Consider the following 13,827-nt stretch of genomic DNA (forward strand, 5'->3'; position numbering starts at 1 on the left):
GCCCCGCCCGTGTGGCGCCAGCTGCGGCTCATCAACAGATTGGCTTTCCGTCTTTTTAAGCTCAGTACGCGCTCTCTTACTTTGTCAATCCGTCAAACGAACATCTGCCCCGCAAGACGTGGGTTTTGAATCGGTCCTGTTCCTGTTGGTATTTCCTGTCCAGTATTGTTCCCGTTTATTTTGTCCCATTTAATTTCGGTTTCCAGTTTTGTTTCGGTCTGTTTTTGTCCTGTTTATTATTTACTCGAGTTTTCATTCCCGTCTAGTTTGTCCTGTTTATTTTCGATATCCTGATTCACTATCTATCCTGTCTGTCCCGTCCTGTCCGGTATCGACCCCATCCGTCCGATATCAACTCGGGCAATTGGAATTGATCTTGTCGGGCCCTGCCTTCCTGTCTTTCCATGCCAGACCGCTGTCTAACGTGCATGACTCCCCATTTCCCGTAAAATAAAAGGCTTGTGTGAGAACGTCACGCGTTTGGGTCCTGATCCTATTCTGGTTCCGGACAATAATACAAACATACTACTAAAGAAATATTACAAAATAATTAAACGAATTCTACAAAAATACAATGATGAAAATACTAAAAAGAAAAATACTACAGAAATACTACAAAAATCCCCCTACAGTAATACTGCAATACTAAAATACCACTACAGAAATACAACAAAAACACTAATATGGAAATACTACAAAATACACTACAGAAATACTGCGAAAATACTAATATGGAAACGCAAAAAAATAGTTCTAAAAGAAACCGTACGATAATTGTTGTACTGTGTACATAATTTAAATGATCCAAAAAATACGGGGAAAACACATTAGCTAACCGGTATGTAATAAACAAAAATACAGGAACTATCATCTTAATGTACATTTTTAAGTCCAAAAATCTGTATTTATTTTACCTACCATGAGCCTTACCGAGAAGGAGCTGATATGATTGTCCCCCATCTTGCTGCTACGGGTACCCCCGAAAAATTTGTGGAAGACAAGGCGAAAAAAAATGAGAAGAAAAATGGCGCAGATTGATCACCAAATTCCCGTTGTTTGTATTTTTCCGTCTGCTTTTTGTTTGCATTACACAATACAGCAACATCTAGTGGTCAAATATTACACAGTGTCCCTTTAAGCAGCAGGATTTCCTTCTGTGGATGATAAAGTTGGCAGCTCTTGTGACTGAAGCCCAATTTGCACCTAGAATTCTACTGTATGTCCATGTGAGCACCACTTCTTGTTGTTTCTGTTATTATTTCGATTCATTTCTTTTCTCATCGTTCTCATAAGCACAAGATCAAAATTTTCAGGCAGAACTCCAATTCTTTAGAAGGTTGAGCCTTCTAATACGATTTCTTTTTTGTGATTAACCTGTTGTCGTACATGTTTACCTTTCCCATCTTGTTTTATCACAATTTTGGGGGCAACCCAAACAGTTGTGTTAACTTTTACAAATTATCTATCTGAAATAAAGATGAACAGATTGAAAAGTCATGTTTATTTTGTATAACACGAATCACAAGGAATCTCAAAGGGCTGCACAGATTATTGCAAACCACAAACTATTATGACACCATCCCCTGATCTAAAACCTACATGAGGGAAAGGAAAAACTCAAAAACCTCAACATAAGGGAAAATGAAGAAACCTTGAGAAGGGACTGCAAATGAGGTCATCCCCCATCCAGGATGACCAGGCTGCAACAGATGTTGCAATAAATGTTCTACATTCGCATTTAAATAGCACTTTTCAAGTCACTGAAGACCTCCCAAAGCACTTTACAATTTGCTTCACACTTACCCATTCACACACACTTATATAGCAAAGCCTTTAGCCATGCAAGGCAACTACCTTCTTATCAGGGGTATTAGGGATTCAGTGTCCTGCCCAACAGTATTAGGATCAGGACCCAAACGCGTGACGAACCTGCGACATCTTGATCCCAAGACGATTACTTTAACTCCTGAGCTACTGCCGACAAATAATACACAAGATATTGTCAACACGAAACAGGTCATTCATAGGTCAGTCCCCCTTGTTATTCTCTCTCTCTCTCTCTCTCTCTCTCTCTCTCTCTCTCTCTCTCTCTCTCTCTCTCTCTCTCTCTCTCTCTCTCTCTCTCTCTCTCTCTCTCTCTCTCTCTCTCTCTCTCTCTCTCTCTCTCTCTCTGTCTCTTTCTCTTTTTTTTTCTTACTCTCTCACTCTCTCTTTTTCTTTCTCTCTCTCTCCTCTCCCCCTCTCTCTTATTTTCTCTTAAACCTAATAGCCCGGCTAAAATGAGTTTGACAACCTTTAAGTTAAAAACGTCTGTCAATTTATTTATTGTTTGTAATCTACCGTTTTTTTCTTTTCTTTTAAATTTAAACAGCAGCAGAAAAGTCTTGAGTCTACACTAGTATTTTTGTCTATGGCCGCTTTATCTTGAGGCAAGAGTAAGTTTTTGTACGAGAATAAACCGCTCCAACGATCGATTTAAGAGTTCCGTTTTAAACAAGTGAATGTCTTTTTTTAAATATGTATATATACAGTATATATATATATATATATATATATATATATATATATATATATATATATATATATATATATATATATATATATATATATGATAGCAGTGTCTGAAACAATGTCTGCCCATCTTTTACGTCGGGCGCACAACTTACAAAACGTCTCTGCCCGGGTGGCCGACAACTTTTTCAAGAAAAAAAAAAATCTTCCATTTTTATTTATTTATTTATTTATTATTTTAATTTTTTTAGACAGGATGGAACGGTAGCTTGTTACAAAGGTTTGCTTTATTCCAATTTCAAAATGTTCGTTCGGTCTGGAAATTTCGGTTCGTTTGGCAATTTGCATACTCGACAGCCAATCAGAAGCCTGCATCGAATAACTTTGTGCTTCCAGACTTTTCCGAGTGCTATAAGGTCGTGCATTTGCATATCATTCTACAAAGTAGAATCACAGAGAACACAAGAAAAATGGATAAGTGGTTGGGAATCAAGGCAAAACCTCAGCCCCAGAAAAAAGATTCAAAAGAAGCAAACAAAATTGATGGCGCTGCAAAACGTAAATGTACATTAAAAGCATCTTGGAAAGAGAAGTACACGTGGCTTGTAGCAGATGACGCAACGCAAACATTGCATGAATGAAGATGAGTAAGAGCAGGTACATATTGATGGCTGATGGGAAAACAGTGATGTCATATACATGCAATGAATGTTATAAGTAGATTTATGATAAACTTAATTTTAAAGTGTTGTTCTGTTATGTACTCTGATTATCAATCCTTAATACTTTGCAACAATGTTTTATTTTTGCGATTACTCGTCTTATCGTGTTTCAAGTTGTGAAAAATGGGGCAGGCAACTTTTTTGAGTTGTCTGCCCTGGTGTCCGGTAACTTTTTGGTCATGGGTTTCAGACACTGATATTAGAGACGGATTGTGTTTTGCAGTAAAATCTTCCATTTGTTCATGTTAAAAGGTTGGTATGTATGTATTTCCCACATTACAATTGGCTATTTTGCAACTTGAAGCTTTAACACGGAGGTGCTGACACGATCAAGTGCAATTCCAGAGAATTAGGCTAGCTTTGTACGATCGATACAAGTGATTGGAGTAAGCCCATCCGTCTATCCGCGGATGACAGTCAGCCCATTGATCCGTCCTGAAAATGAGGCTCATTTGCCAGCTGATCTGTTTGACACAAGGGAAAGCTTCGGTCGTGATTAGATGCAGGCTGGCGTGAAGGATGGAGACAAGGAGACGCAGCTGAGAATGTTGAGTCAGCCGTTTTGCCCAAAAAAACGCTGAGTCCGGACTATGATATGAATACCAGGCTTTTCGGTGATGACAAATTTCCACCTACGGCTTTTCATTAGTTTCCATTTTTAAAGCGCTCAGAGGGCCGTATTAAATGAGTATTGTTATGTAGTATGAGCATTTATGGATTAAATGTTTTGGTGGGTTGTGAGGGGGTGTTTTTCATCACGGTTCATGCTCTCATAGGCTACCACCGTCGTAAACGATGCATGCATAAAGTGACTGAGCCCTCCAACATTAAGACTGCTATATATTCCTGTTGTAAACGCGTATCGATTCAATAAAGTTGCATTTGTCACCTCTGCTTCAATAATTACGTTAAGCTAAGGATAGACTGAAAAAAAAAACATAAAAATAACAGAATACTGGCCTTGGTCTTGAGAAGACCTCCTTCTTCCAGGCCTTGGGCATTACCACCAAGATGTCCAGGGGGAACCTGTCAAGGAACGGACTGAGAGGCAGGAAGGGTGAACTCATTTTTGCGTAGACGATCAGTCACTTCTATTTAGAAAATAAAAGTTGTCCAACACGCAGGGACCAAAGACAAAACAAAAACTGGCTTACAGGCAATCACTCAGAACAAACGGGCACGAACAGGTCTTCAAGAAAGAAAGGCCGTAACTCAGAACAAACGGGCATGAACAGGTTTTTCCTTGAGTCAAACAAAACAATGGAATGGCAACGGGCAGTCCCAAAACGAGCCCTTAAGAATCCCACACGCAATTAGGTCAATCTGTGTCAGCCGGTGTCAAGGGGCGGGACCAGCTGGGTGTCATGGCGGCCATGCAGGACATGACAGAACCATTGAAATTTTTACTGATGTCGGCCTGATCAAAACTGGTGACAAGGTCGGTGCCTGCGAGGCCACGCTGCTCTACATGCTGAACATCTCCCCCTTCTCCTATGGACTTGGCATCCAACAAGTGTATGACAACGGCAGCGTCTACAGTCCTGACGTGCTCGACATTCACTGCCGCTTCCCTGCATGCCAGGTTCCTGGAGGGTGTGAGGGTGCTTCTCTGCTGGCTTTGATCTCTGACTTTGTAACCCATCTGAAGAAGGATCTACATGAAGCTGCTCAGATTGTACAAAGGAATACTCTCAGAGAACAGACTCGCCATGCCAAGCTGTACAACCGTAGGGCCAAAGGATCACCCCTCGTCGTGGGAGACCGGGTGTTGATCGCCAACAGAGGTGTCCCAGGGAAACGCAAGCTTGCAGATTAGTGGGAGTCGACCCCGTATGAAGTCACAATCAGTCAAGCCTGATCTCAATGTCTACAGACTCTGTAAGGGGAATTAACATTTTAGCACAACAGAAACAAAACGAAAATAAATCCAAACAGCTTGACAACATCAATCACACAACTGTGCATGTTGAGAGATTTGTCAGCTGTAGTTTTAATGTTTAAAAAAAACTTTTTTTGTAGAGCACTAAAAGATGTGTCTTACGGTCTTCCTGTCACATGTCAAAAGCCAAAACAAACCCTACCCCATACCAGCAGGTGGCACTGTTGGACTCATCATTGCAGGACACTTACCAAAAACTATACGATCTCTTGTTAAAAGTATCTTGTTAAAATGGATGTAAAAATGTATTGTGATATTCTAAAGTGTATTTTATGTAAATTGAAAAGAAAGCTCTTTGATATACTTTGGGCAGACTACAGAGCCAGCTGCCAACGAGACCTGGTTATGTATAAGTTTTCTTGTTTTCTGTTTCTGTTTCTGTTATTAGACTTTTTGGTCAAGTCTTTGATTTCAGGTATCTGTCACAATTTATAATATACAAGAGGACATCTTTCACACAACTGAAATGATACAATCGCTCTCCCCCGAGAACGAGACGCTGTCTCGAGAGGTGAACCCCTTTCTCTCCAAAGCGTGGTCGGGTCGTAAACGAGTTGTAAGCCAGGACGGGAGAGTAGACGTAGTCAAGATCAAAAATGGGTCGTAAGCCAGGACGGGTGAGCAGACGTGGTCGGGATCAAAACCGGTCGTATCCGGAGACAAACGGGAGCAAAAACGGGACAGGCAGGAGTCAGGATCGAAAAATGCTTGCCTTGTATAAACAGAGGATCGCAGATGGACTGACAACAGGGTACTGACGGGACTGGGTTCAAATAGTGACAGGGAGCCAATCAGAACTCGCAGCGGTTGGCGCAAATGAGTGGGCACAGGTGCTTCACGTCAGAAATCCCCTACTTACAACCATTCGACTTACGCAAAACGGTAGATACGAAAAAAAATTTTCGGGATGTCGAAAAATATCCAGACTTTGCTGTCAGTTAGATTTGGTATTTTCCGAGTACAGGACATTACTGTAGTGCTTCTTTCCTCCGCTACCGATGTGTGGCGCTGTGAGAGGTCACCCAGTATTTATCCCGAAGAAGAAATCCGGCTTCCTCTTCCTAGTTTGTATGTAAACATAATACTGTATACTGTATCTCCAGCGCGCTAATAACTTTGACATTTTTATTGTTTAATATCTCGTGCATCCATTCAATATGGTTGGTGTGAAGTGTAAAGAAGAGGCGAGCCGTTTCTTTTGAAATAAAAGTGGAATAAGAAAGCTTGATGCGGTTGAGAAAATGGTAGGATCGCTTTTTTTTCAGCAACGGAGGAGGAAGTCGCCTGACTTTCCCAAAAGTAAGTTAAACTTAACTTTATTTATTTCTCAGTCAAGTCAAGTCATGTTTATTTGTATATTTGCTAGTCTCCCGATTTGACCACGGGAGAGTAGACGTTTAATATCTCGTGCATCCATTCAATATGGTTGGTGTGAAGTGTAAAGAACACGGGTTCCCCTGACGTTGCGTCCTAAATGCGGTATTTTGAAGTCAATGTCGGACGAAGTTGAATAAAGTTAGTAGAGTTTGTCGAGAACCGGCTTCTTCGGCTCGGCTCACTAAAAGGAACCGGATCTTTCGGGTCCTAAACGGCTCTTCAGGTTGTTTTTGCTTCTTTCATCCCTTTATGACCAAATAGTATGTAAATTATGCACAAAATGACTAAAAGGAAGGGGGGAATAGAACGAAAAAGAAAAAAATACCAAAATGAAAAAGTAGTGAAAAGCAAGAAACAAAAGGAAGAGAAAAAAAGAAGGAACAATTTAGAAAAAAAGCCAGAAATAAAGAAAAGAAAGAAATGTAGGAAAAAAGTAAATAGAGAACAAAAAGAAAAAAAGTAACAGCTCGTAAAAAATAAAAAAAAGCTCGGAAAAAAAAAGAAAAGTTTGTGTTGCGTTCAAATAATTTCCAATTATACCAAGTCAATCTTGTTGCCAACATTGTACTTCCACTCAAAAATTTGATTAAATACAGTTGTGTATTGTGCAACCGACTAATTTTTTTGCATTGCCGGAAAATATAACTTGATGTCAAGTTTTGGACATGTTTGATAATGACTTAGTTGCCACACTTGGGATTGCTGTTGCTCACTGTTGTTTCAAGCGTTGCTCACCGACTTTGTGTGAACGCTCAGACCCGTGGATAATTAGAGGGAACATTGACCCTGTTCTTATTTTACTCACATGGACATGGTGACGTGCTTTTTAAATAATCCGCTTTGTTTACAAGAAACCGGAAGTGAAGAACATCTTTTCTGTGGTGCTGTGGACAATGGCGCCGCCCTACAGTTTGGGGCGTGAAATCGTGGAATAATAATAATAATAATAATTTCCTTGTATTGTCATTCTGTGTAACACTGTACACAGAACGAAATGTCGATTGCACCTGACCCGTTGTAGCGAGCCGATGCAGCCGCAGCCAACAGAGGGCGCCGCCGACCACTTTTTAAGTCTTAGGAATGACTCGGCCGGGGCGCGAACCACCGACCTCCCAGTCTCAAAGCGGGCGCCTTACCATCTAGGCTACTGAGCTGGTAAGATGCTGTGTTAGGATTTAACGAAACACAGTTGTCCATTTGCCAATGGACAACTCAGAAGTGCGTGTGAGAGATAATCACCACGAACATGCTCTCATATATTACAATCATGGCGTTTCAAGCCATCTCTGTGTTCATGTCAGCACACATTTAAACACAGGTTTGCATGACTGTCTCAGCAATGTGTGCAGAAAAGAGGGAGAGGGATTACCAGGTTGCCATGGCGATTAGTGAGAGTGAGGTAGGGCCATCTCTTCGGAGAGGGAGGGCAGAGACAAACAGCGATATATAAAAGCAGCTATGAATAACCTGGACTGGAACGGCGACGCGCATGGCAACGGCACAGTGACGTGCGATGTCGGTGCGAGGACCAGTCGGTTTTCTCACTCGACCATCGGGAATCCCGCGCCTCTAATCTGAGGTCGACTACGGTAATCCCTTGTCGTATTGTGGTTTACTTACCGCGGTGTCAGGACCAGAAAAAGGACCCAATTGCGTTACATTTCTCACAAGTTTTATTGGAGGAAAGAGAAAGGGCTGCGTCCACGATCCGGTGTTCGCCGGGCGCGGGAAGCAAGTCGCTCTCGTACTCGGATTGTGCTCTGAACGCGGAAGTGGATCTTCCATAGAGCGATGGCGGTGTCAGGGACGGAAAAAACGGGTCGGTAGCCGGGACAGTGATAAAGTTAAAACTTATATAAACTCTGTGTTGGCAGGATTAAACAAATAAAAACAAGCATTAAGGTAAATAAATTTATTAGCTCCGTCCGGTGACCCATCGGGGCCATCACCTCTCGCCCAGGGCTGCGGCCACACTGCGCGCCCCCGTGTGTCTAGTTAACTTTAGTCACACAGGAAACAGATAAATACACCGGAAATGCAACTTCAAAATAAAAGAGTACAAAACTGATAAACGTACAAGAGATGCAATTAGACTGATTATTGAACCATTACTTCATGTGTGTGTGTGTGTGTGTGTGTGTGAAAGATTGTTTTTATATTTAGAATATAAAAACAAGTTATATTCACACAGTGAATTCTGAGAAATGTAACAACCAAAACGACCAACCTATAAACAGGGAGAGCAAGGCGTGGTCGGGGTAATGAGCGAGTCGTAAGCCAGAACGGGAGAGTAGACGTAGTCGGGGGACAAAAAGAGGTCACAAACCGGGGCGGAAGAACAGATGTGGTCAGGAGCAAAACAGGTCGTAGCTGGAGACAGACGGGAGCAAAAACGGGACAGGTGGGAGTCAGGGTCGAAAAAGGCTTGCCTAGTATTCACTGAGATTCGCAGACGGACTGACAACAGGGGATTGACAGGACTGAGTCCAAATAGTGACAGGGAGCCTATCAGAACCCACGGCTGGTAGCGCCAAATGAGCGGGCACAGCTGAGTCACATCAGTAATCATGACACAGGGTTTTGCTACTACGGATTTTCATAGTGCATTTCGTTCTGCATTCTGATTGGTCGCCCCGCTCCTTTTCTGCTTGTGTCTGCCTGATGTTGAGGTCTGAGTTGAGGTCTGAGTTCAACATACGTAACACACTCTGTAATGACAAAAGCACCGGCAGAGAAAAACAGGCAGAGAAAGATGCTTTCTATCGTCAACAAACTTGGACATGTTGACCTGCTAAACTTGTTATAGAGCCACATGCGGCCCTTTGACACTCCCAAGTGGCTCCCTTGCACTTTTCCCAAAATGTTTGATAGTGGAAAAATACATGGTTTCTGTAAAAGGGCAAACGGGACATATTCTTAACGTTTTCCAAGAAATATACGTAGCTGCAGTTTGTGTTTCTTTTCTTATATGGCTGATACAAGGATTTTATTTTCTTGTGTCTCCAGATATCTTCTGTTATGTTTTTTTCGTTTTTGGTTCAATATGCCTCTTTCGACATGGACATGGTGGGTTGTTTTCCACAATGCCCACTTGATGGCCACAAAGTATCATGTGAAGTAAAGTGGACCATGTCACTATTTGCACTTTGGTTTGGTCTATCATTTTCTGGCTCTCAATTCCACCCTAAACCTGGTGGCACTTGTCTTGATTATCTTCCAATGAAACCTTTCCCTTGTCACTATTTAAACACTGTGTTTCCTTGGCTTGGTGCTATTTCACGACCTATATTATCACCTCCTTAGCCCTCATATCCCAGCCTTATCGTTCTCATTGGACCAGACCCTTGCCTGCCCTTCCAGGCCAAGCCCTTGGCCTGTTGCCTTTGCTGAGTGAGTTTACCAGACCAACAACTCCTTGCCAGTACCTCATATTCCTATTGATGCCTCACCACTTGACTTCCTGTATACCGAACCCTGTCTGAATAAAGACATCCATTCCTGCACTAATCTGTGTTTCTGAGCTGTGTTCTGCACCACATCGACTGCGTCTTGACACAGTTGTGCAACGAAGTGACAAGTTTATTATTTAAAATTTGTAAAAAAACATTCATAAAATACACTGCTTACATTGTTAAACAAATACTTTAGCCTATAAATTGGGTTTGTTCTTTGGCTTGACTGGTTAATAAAGTATAAGAAAAAAATAAAATAAAAACACGTTTCTACTTCACTGATTTTGACTATCACATGACCTTTTGGAACGTAACCCCCGCAAAAAACGAGGGATTACTGTACAAGTAAAGATATGTCGGATGCTCACCACGCTCGTCTGTCACGTTGGCACGCTATGACCTAGGTCCGCCGTCCTACCGCGGCAACCCCCTCTCCCGCTGGCGGGTTTCGGTGTTATGCAACGACAGACACTGCGGCGCATCACCTATTTTCCCATCTGTGTAACGGGTTGCGGTCAGCCCGCCTAATTAAAAGCCACAAAGTAGGTCACAGGAAACAAGAAGCCCCCCGCGGGAGTAGGCCGTAACATTTACGCCAGCCAGCCTCAATCCAGTCTGTGTGCATGTTGTGTTCATGTATTTGTTGCTAGTCATTTGCATGTCTTTTTGCATGAAGTTCAATGGACGACAGAGTGGAGATTTGGACCTATAACATTTCTTTGGCTGGCTATTAAGCAGAGGCTATAATATATCATCTCCTCTTTTGTCACCATCCATCCATTTTCTGTGCTGCTTATCCTCACTAGCATCGCGGGGGTGCTGGAGCCCATCCCAGCTATCTCCAGGCGGTTGGCAGAGGTCACTCATTCCCACCTAGGGACAATTTGGACCAGCCAATTAACCTGCCACGAATGTTTTTGGACTGTGGGAGGAAATCGGAATACCCGGAGGAATCCCACGCAGGCACTGGGAGAACATGCCAACTCTGCACAAGGAGGTTGCTGTAGATGGTATCGAACCCTGGAACTCTGTACCCTGAGGCTGCATGCTATTTTTCTCCTGTGATTGCTTGGAAAAAATATCAGGGTTTCTGTGCTTTTGACTTTGACTTTGTTGAGTATAAAAAAAGGTTAAACATTTTTTATTTGACCTTTTTCTTTGTAGATTTATAAAAGTTTTAATTCATGTTTCCTGTGTTTTTCAGGGTTAACGTTCAAGTGTTAACATTTCTTTATTTTCCTCTGTTATGATGTTTTATTAAGGGATCGGGGAAGACAGGGCGAGAGGAAAAAGACAGCGATCTGTTAACTTCTGGGCAGGGGGAGTAGGAAACCCCCGCGAACGAAGCATGGTCGGAAATCAGAACAAGTCGGTCAGCAGGGACGGGAGACGGAGCCTGGACGGAGATCGGATTAAGTCAGGTAGCCGGGACAAGCGGGAAGCCAGGGATCGAAACAGGGAACAGAATCGGGCAGGATACGGGTAGCCAGGGCAGGAGAACGGAGCTTGGATCGGGGATCGATACAGGAAACAGAATGAGGATACTGGTATCCAGGACAGGAGAACGGAGCTTGGATCTGGAATCAAGACAGGAAACAGGTCGGGATTGAAACGGGAGCCAGAGTCAAAAGTGCTTGCCTTGCATGCGCAAGGGTTCGGAGATGGACTGGCCAGGAGTGAACGAGAATGACGTGTTTAGATAGGAGGAGGACTAATTAGGGAATGAGTGGCAGCTGGGGCTGAACGAGTGAGCGCAGGTGAGGGCAATTTGGTAAATCATGACCTTCCTTTTTAAGTCATTCATAATAATTAATGGTAAAATAAAGACTAAATAACCAAAACAACCCAACGAGCCATTAAGAGCCAAAAGAGGCGGCTATTTTTAGTGAGCCAAGCAGAAAAAGCCGGTTCCCTAAGAAGAGTCAGTGGACCAGTCGAGTTGAATTGAATTTATTAAACACACTATATTGTTTATTGATTATTTTTGTTTTATTATATCGTTTGCTGTTTAGTTTTCTTGCATTGAAGGATAAATATGTTGCTTGTGAGGTACAATATACATTACAAGGTTCGATCACTAAACAATCTGTTCTTCTCCATTCGACTTGACTCGAATACTGCTCAGAAAATGTCAAATTCTTTGACATACAACTTTTTTTTAAAGTGACAGAAATAGTTACTTTCCCTGGTCACTTGGTACTTTACTAAAGATAAACTCAGTTACTTACTCAATTAGAAGTAGCGAGTAACTAATTTCTTGTTTAAAGTAACGTTCCCAACACTGGTTATCCTACAGGACGACTCAAAGTAAGCACTTAAACCTTTCAGACTCTAGGTCATTTTGGTTGCATTTCAAAACGTCATTTCATTTATTCATTTAGCTTTTGATTAATTACAATTTTTAATACAGAAGATTAAATGAAAAAAAACGTGTTTTTCCCTCCACTTTCCTCTCATATAATACCGTGGTATGGCCCTCATTAGCTTCCAAAGTTTCTGCCCTCCCCTGTTCTGTATCTGAGTTAGCTTTGCTCCTCCGTGGCATGGGCAAAATATTAGCGTTCCTAACGGTCACAAGCCAAGATTTTATGCACATTTGCTAGCATTGGTGGGTAGCATTAAGGAGCTAGCATTTGTGAAACCCATGTAAATGAGTGCATGAGGTGAATGATTTGATGTTGAATGGATCTTTGAAAGAGGGAACACACCAGGCATGTAATTGCATCATTCATTTATTTTCATGTTATTTCATATTCATGTTTATATTTGTCTGTTAATGTTGTCTCGTTTGGTGCACTTTAAATATTTAGCACTTTCTCTGCAGAGTTTTGGTAATGTTTTTGTGATCAGGCGCCGGGGGCAACTGAAAGTGAGCCCTTGGGGCTGCGTGAGTGGTAAATTGAAAAGAGATGGAAGATATGTGAGAAGAGATGTGCATGGGAGATGCAAATGAAAAGTATTAAAAAGAGTTACAACCAACGCACACTCATCATTGTCCCCCTCAAGCTTGCAAAACATCGCACAAGCTAGCATTAGCGATTAGCAATGGCAACACAGTTGTTAACATTAGCAGCCACTAGCCAGCATTGGTGTGCCATGCTCGGTAGGTGCAGAGGAGTAAAATGTAAGAGAAATTATGCTTTAATCGTGCCTTCTATGATTTTAGACTCAAAAGTGTTTTGAATATATACTACAAGTATTTTAAAGGCGGGATTTTGTAAGGTTTATTGTTCTATATTCTTTATCAAGTATCCATTATCCGTTATCGGTCAAATCATAATACGCTACAAAGCCAAGGGGCCGAGACACTTGCTCTCAGCCAAGAGGCCGAGTCAAGGTCCTAGCCACAGAGCCATGCAGCGATCAGTGCGAATGCACCGTTCCCGGAGGTACTGCAATACCGGGCCGACGCATGGAGTGGACAGAGCAAGCTCTTATTCCATCTCCGGATTGCAAAAAATTCAGACTTACATCAAAGCCCTTGCCAGAAGGCAAGTTTACGATGCAATGTATCTCTGGACTTCATGGATAGTATACAAATTCAGAACCACAGTTGCCAGGTGCTATTTGTATTCTTATTATAAATGTATCCTCTTGGGGCCTGCTAACTATGAATCAAGACGTCCACCACATTAGTGCCGGTAGGTCTGGTTACAAGCTTGCCTACCATGATATACTCCCTTGATTTTACAGTAACTTATTTTATGTTACAAAAGTTTCACTTTTCTCACTGTTCATTTATTGTGCTCGCAGACCAGCATTACAGCGCCCCATTTAATTATGTGATTTTGTTTAAGCCAATCAGATTTGTTTCCTATATTCATGT

At 42.0% G+C, this 13,827-nt stretch overlaps 1 pseudogene; it reads right to left on the reverse strand.

Annotated features, from left to right (window-relative positions):
- Nucleotides 1-13,368: 13,368 nt before the first annotated feature.
- LOC148372790 (U2 spliceosomal RNA) lies at nt 13,369-13,505 on the reverse strand (annotated as a pseudogene).
- Between the last annotated feature and the right edge of the window lie 322 nt (nt 13,506-13,827).

The sequence above is a fragment of the Urocampus carinirostris genome, chromosome 2 (genome assembly GCF_059441175.1).
Source record: "Urocampus carinirostris isolate Australia breed hairy pipefish chromosome 2, RoL_Ucar_1.0, whole genome shotgun sequence".
NCBI lineage: Eukaryota > Metazoa > Chordata > Actinopteri > Syngnathiformes > Syngnathidae > Urocampus > Urocampus carinirostris.